Below are 6,596 nucleotides of genomic sequence, written 5' to 3'. Positions count from 1 at the left end.
AATCTTCTCTTGACTGATTTGGTTCAGTAGTGTTATGGGGTAATGGCAGACCTTGCCCTCTCATAGCCAAGGTTTTAGACTATTGAATCAAAGAAAAAATATTGACCACATAGAAAATTAAACAATTGGTTATTGATGAATGTAAAATTATTTTTTCTGAGACTTTTCTGTCACTGTAGCCAAGAAATGTAATAATTTATTCCTTGTGTTTAAATTGCTGGTAGACATCTCACCATACTTTATCCGGCCAAGCTAAAGGTCACTGATAATAGGCAAACGTACATAATTGATGATCCTTATGCTGCTCAAATGCATTTTTCAGGAACGGCCCTGGTTACACACCAGGACTCACCTTTCTACTTATGTGGTTGGGAAATATTGAGAAAATGCATTGATGTAAGTTAGATTGTTTTTTCTTTCTTATTTTGTGTCTATTTCATTTGTGTGTCCACCCTTCTGGCTGCTGTTGCCATATCCCATAGGCCGACCCGGTTAGACATTAACACTTGGAATCCCCCTTAAGTGAGGGAATGTGGGGGATTTTTGGCCTGCTACTCATCTGTCAGGTGCTGCACATCAGACTGTAGGGGTGGCATGACAACATTTACACACAGGTCACACAAATTACCTATGCTAGCCAATTATTCTTTAAAGACCCCTGTTAAGCACAATAAGAATTCATCCTATTTGAAGAAAATTAAGATGAGGTTGGTTCTATTACAGAGCACAAAATGATATATAGGAGGTGCTCAGGAAAGAGCACTCTAGCATCATTTGTTTCCCTGTTAAATTAGGTATTTACCACATTTAGCCTAAACCAAATAAAGGCCTGACCATGTCATCTTCTTATCACCCAAATATTTTACCTAATGTCAATTTTAAATTGATAGCCAATATCATGGCAGATAGATTACAGGCTTTTCTGTGTTCCCTGATCATGGAACATCAGCTGGTCATCCTCAGAGGCAGACATTCTGTTAATCGCTATTGTAGCAGAGGCTATTGCTAACCTTTGTCCAGACTCCTTTACCATGCTGCTAAGCCTTGCCTATACTAAGGTCTTCACTAAGGTCTTTGGCCCTACCTGTATGAGATTATGGCCCTCATTCAGAGGCGGTCGGATGATGCAAGCGGTCGCTCAGAAATTGGGCGGCCGCTTGCATCCTGACCGGCCGCCTCTGTTTCGGCCGTTAGGCTGTGGGTTTACAGCCACAGCTCTAACGACCGCTAGGGTGATGGTCGCAATGGTCATAGACCATTGCGACCATCGGGGCTTACGTCGAGATCCTAGGGTAGGGTCTCACTTGTCGTAAGCCCCAGAGAGCTTCTGGCTCTGTCAGTCACTAGTGATGTCAGTGGGGCCTCCCCCAAATGGCAGTCGTTCCCATGGGAACACCTCCGTTTGGGCTGCCACCCCCCCGGCCCGCCTTCCAAATGGGGAGAGCTGTCAATCAACATCGACAGCTCGCCCCCTTTGGAAAAGAGACCCGCTACGACCGGCGCTGTCGGTCGTAGCGGGTCTCACGCATGCGCACGAAGGAGCCGGCTCCCTCGTGCGCATGTGCACTGGACAAACATCGAGGCGGCCGTGCGGTCGAAGACCGTACGGCCGCCTCTGAATGAAGCCCTATGTCTCTATGGGAGTTTGGCCAGCTACACTCATTAAATTTTTTTATACCCTCCCTCTTCATCCTTCTTGATTAAAAGTACCGCTGCTGATACGCTTATAATGTCTCAGGGTAGAAGACATGGTTGTCCCTTATAAGCTTTGCTCTTCAATTTAGCTCTGGATCCCATGCTCCGAGTTTTTCTTTCTTGACAATTTTTGAAGGGTATTTGGATTGGAGATGTTGTAGTTAAAATATCAGCTTTTGTGTATGATGTTTTTCTCTATCCAATCTGCTGAGGATGGCCCTTGATGAAGCAAATCCTGGATTCTGACTGATTTCTGTTTTTTCTGTTACTATCAAAAAATCCACTGACTTATACATTCAGATGGGCTGCACATGGCTGCCGTGACACCTGAACTGTGTATATACTCCTTCGGGTTGGTTAGACTTTTGCTACTGGGCAGAAAGGTGAATTTATTTCCTAACACAGAATAGTACAATTTTTCCTGAATACAAACTTCTAGCAATGAATCTAGAGTCAAGCAATATACATCAATAAAATTAAGTGTCGCTTTACAGCATAACGTTTTATTATACAGGAACTCCGGAACTGGAGCTGTAAGTTAAAAAAGGGTTAACACCTTACGAATGCAACATTTACAGTAATATTACATTGGTAACCATACAATTACAATTTGCATAAGCAGTTTGCACTACGTCTAATTCATTTGTTAACTATTTTTTCCTATGTTAAATTTGATATTTATCTAACTTAGTACACTTCTATATATTAAACTTTAGTCCGGACTAAATGGATTCACTCTTAGACTCTACACTTAATGGCCAAACTACTGTCGTTGGTGCACATTCGATGTAGTAGATAATTTAAAGAAAGGAAGAGCCTCAGCTGTAGTTATTTACAAACTCCCTGAAAGGTTTTCCTGTGTGTAGCAGTCCTGATATCAGTTTTACTCACTAAATACTTTTGTGAAGGTGATACTGAAATATTAATGAGAATGAATTGTATCTTTCCTTAGAGTCTCATAATCCGGACCTTTTCCCAGTTACTTCTTATGTTCTATAGGTAAAGCTGTATTGTTATAATCTCTAATAAAGCAATGTATTTATTTTGCTCACAGTGGGTGGGTGCCTGCTGCCTGTGCTGCTCTGCAGAATAGTTCTTTCCTGCTATTAAATAGTCTTCACAACTTTGTGTGTCCTTTGATTAGTAGGGCAATAGCTGAACACAGTGCTTTTTCCTGAAGGGTTACCTCTCAGTCCCTGCACCCTGGGGCAATCACTATCTCAGTCACTGCACCTGTCAGTTTGGTGTGTGTACAATCAGTCCTATGACACTAGCAGTTGCTGCAGAATGGAGGCAGTGAATCTCAGACAGTAATACTGCTCACAGTCTCTCTCTCTCCTTAGGCAGCGTTTCATCAACTTAGCAGTGACAGCTCCTGCTCCTGCTGTCACTCTCTGCAAGCCAAGCCCCTCTCCTCAGTCTCAGCTAGTGCCTCGGGCTTTCTCCTCTCACTGAGCCACTCCCATAGGCCCACCTCCAACCACTGTCTTCGGACTTCGGCTCCACCCAGACATGCCCCAGCCTCTAATCCTCACAGGCAGGGCCAGATTAACAATGGGGCGGATGGAGCTACAGCTCCAGGCCTCCACATAAAAATAGGCCCATTATCATGACAACACGATGTTGACTGGCATCTCCTCTCCACCCGCAAATCCATTAATCATAAGTAGTAAAATTGTATTTTTATTTACCTCACAAAATGAAGCATTTTTTTATTTTACATATTTAGGGAGTCATTGGGGCTGAGAGTATAGCAGTGTACATGCCCACATGACACTGGTCACACCTCCTCTGCTTCTCATAATAGGCCCTTGTTCATTTTCAGCTCCAGGCCCATGTGGCCCTCAAGACGGCCCTGCTCACAGGGGGAAGGTGGATCACTCACTGGCTTTACTCCGCCCCTCTAATGGCTGCCGATGCTCCCCTTACACAGCTCCTGATAAGATGCAGCAACTCTGTCAGCAGCACTCCAGCAGTGCAGCTCCACTCCTCAGCTCACTTCTACTGGACTCCCCAACTGTCAGTGAATGCTACTATTTATCTCCTCTGTCCCAGTGCCAGGATGTTTCCTGCTGGGTGGTTGCAGGGCACTGTCCAGCCAGCACGTGGGCTTCCAGAACTTTCCATCTGCGTGCTGACTCCTGCAGTAGCTGCACTAGTGTCCACTGCCACCAATTATATAGGTGTATAGGGTGGCTGTCAGTCCCCCTAAATCAAGCAGGAATATAATACACACAGCAACCCCCTCCTCAGTACCTTTCCATGTTAATCACCACATTAGTATAAGAGGTTGGGGATACATATATGTGCACAGGGTTCTTATTACATTTGGATATCACCCCCAAAAGACAGTATACAGTACTTTGGTGGGGTATCACATTCTTCCCTGCTAGAATAATGCGTGTCCTCACGCAACTTGCAAGGCTCAAAGTCCATTATAGAATAGCCTCTGCACATTTAACCATTTTTCACTTAAGCAATACATACATACATGAGATATTAGTTTACACTCTGTACCGTAGAGGTAAAACACCTTTATTGCTTCGCTCTGACCTTCTCAGTGCCAACTCTGGTGTTTCCTCTTCTAAGAGATCAGGAGCATGAACATCGGTGTTTTCACCTTCACAAAACATAGGCAAAGAATATACCTGCTCAACATTATGTACTGCCCCAGTGGCAACAGGCCAAGACATGAAAGTTAATAGATCTACCGGGTCATTCAAAGGGTTAACCACAGGGAATCTCTGCCTCTCCATGATAGGGAAGCCCTCTAGCCGTATTGGAGGAACTTCAGTAGTACATAGTTTCAACTGGTCACGTGGTACCGTGCTATGTTGTTGATCACTTTCTCTCTGAATTTGGTAGGCATACAGGCCATCAACGGGAACACTGACAACTGTATAAGGGACATTCTCCCACATGGCATCCAATTTGCTGGAACGGTGGGTTTTCCTCCTCCATACTTTATCGCCCATCCGAAGAGGTGTAGCTCGGATGTCTGCATTATAGCTTTTCCCTTGGCGTTGTTGCACGGTCTCCATTCTTTTCTCAACAATCTCGCGGGCCGTCTCTATTCTGTGCTGATGCTCGTGAACCCAATCGGTATGAGTAGTTACAGGTTCGTCCAATTCGGGAGTCAACTCTAAGGCCCTCATTCAGAGCCGTACGCTCTGAGCAGAGCGCACGCTTTGAATGAGGGCCGGGCTCCATTTTCATGGAGCGTCCTCCTGGACGCTCGTATAGCTGTGGGTCACCACCCACAGGCTATACGAGCGTGCATTGTGATGGTGGCGATGGTCGAGACCATCGCGACCATCGAAATTGCGAGCCGGAGCCTGCGGTTGAGGTTTTCAACCGCAAGCTCCGGAGTGATTTTGGCTCTATCAGAGCCAAAATCACTCCCACTGACATCACTAGTGATGTCAGTGGGCCGGCTTCAGACGGGAGGCGTTCCCGTGGGAACGCCCCCGTCAGGGAGGCACGCCCCCGGCACGCCCCCCAAAGGGGGCGTGCTGTCAATCAACATTGACAGCACGCCCCCTTTGATCGGACACAACGAGCGAAGGACTTTCCTTCGCTTGTCGCGTCTGGCGCATGCGCACGACGGAGCTCCCTCCGTCGTGCGCATGCTCAGTCCATAACATCGACCCACTTGCGAGCGGACAGCCGCTCGCGAGTGGGTCTGAATCAGGCCCTAAGTCTTTAGGCAGTTTTCCTTGCCGTCCAAACATCAGGTAGAATGGTGTGAATCCCGTGGAGCAGTGTTCAGTATTGTTGTATAGGTATACAAGCTCGGGCAAGATGGTAGGCCACTGGGAGCGCTTTTCCACTGAAAGACTTCTCAGCATTCCAATTATAGTATGGTTTGCTCTCTCACATAAGCCGTTACATTGGGGATGATAGGCAGTCGTTCTGGTCTTCTTACACCCATACAGAGAACAGAGTTCAAGGAACAGCTGTGACTGAAATGCTGGGCCTTGGTCTGTCAAGATCCAATCGGGGTATCCATAGGGGCGGACAAAGGCCCTCATTCAGAGCTGGACACTCTGAGCAGAGCGCTCGCTCTGAATGAGGGCTGTCCTCCATAAGAATGGAGCGTCCTCCTGGACGCTCGTATAGCTGTGGGTCACCACCCACAGCACATACGAGCGTGCAGGATGATGGTCGCGATGGTCTTGACCATCGCGACCATCGCCAGTATGACCAGAAGCCTGTGGTCGGGTTTTTCGACCACAAGCCCTGGAGTGATTTTGGCTCTATCAGAGCCAAAATCACTCCCACTGACATCACTAGTGATGTCAGTGGGCCGGCTTCTGACTGTAGGCGTTCCCTTGGGAATGCCCCCATCTGGGAGGCACGCCCACCAAAGGGGGCGTGCTGTCAATCAACATTGACAGCACGCCCCCTTTGATCAGACACAACGAGCGAAGGAAAGTCCTTCGCTCGTCGCTTCTCGCGCATGCGCACGACAGAGCTCCCTCCATCGTGCGCATGCTCAGTGCACACCATCGACCCACTTGCAAGCGGACAGCCGCTCGCGAGTGGGTCTGAATCAGGCCCAAAGTTCCTTAGAAACACCTCTGCTGTGGTCTTTGCTGTCAGATCACGCACCGGAACAACTACTAAGAACTTGCTATAATGGTCGGTGATCGTCAGGGCATACTGTACTCCGCTGGTGCTGGGCTCAAGTTTGACATGATCCAAAGCGACAATCTCCAATGGACGACAACTCTTTATTGGATGTAGCGGATCTTTTTGACTAGCCTCAGGCTGCAGGCCATGCAGTTTCTGCACCACTGTTCAATGTCAGTTCTCATACCAAACCAAAAGTATCTTTTCCGTAACACAGCTTCTGTTTTCTGTATCCCGAAGTGTCCGGATTGGTTGTGATAAGACGTGAG

The sequence above is a fragment of the Taudactylus pleione genome, unplaced genomic scaffold, assembly GCF_031769625.1.
Source record: "Taudactylus pleione unplaced genomic scaffold, aTauple2 ptg000457l, whole genome shotgun sequence".
In the NCBI taxonomy this organism is placed as follows: domain Eukaryota; kingdom Metazoa; phylum Chordata; class Amphibia; order Anura; family Myobatrachidae; genus Taudactylus; species Taudactylus pleione.
This window is presented reverse-complemented; position numbering follows the sequence as displayed.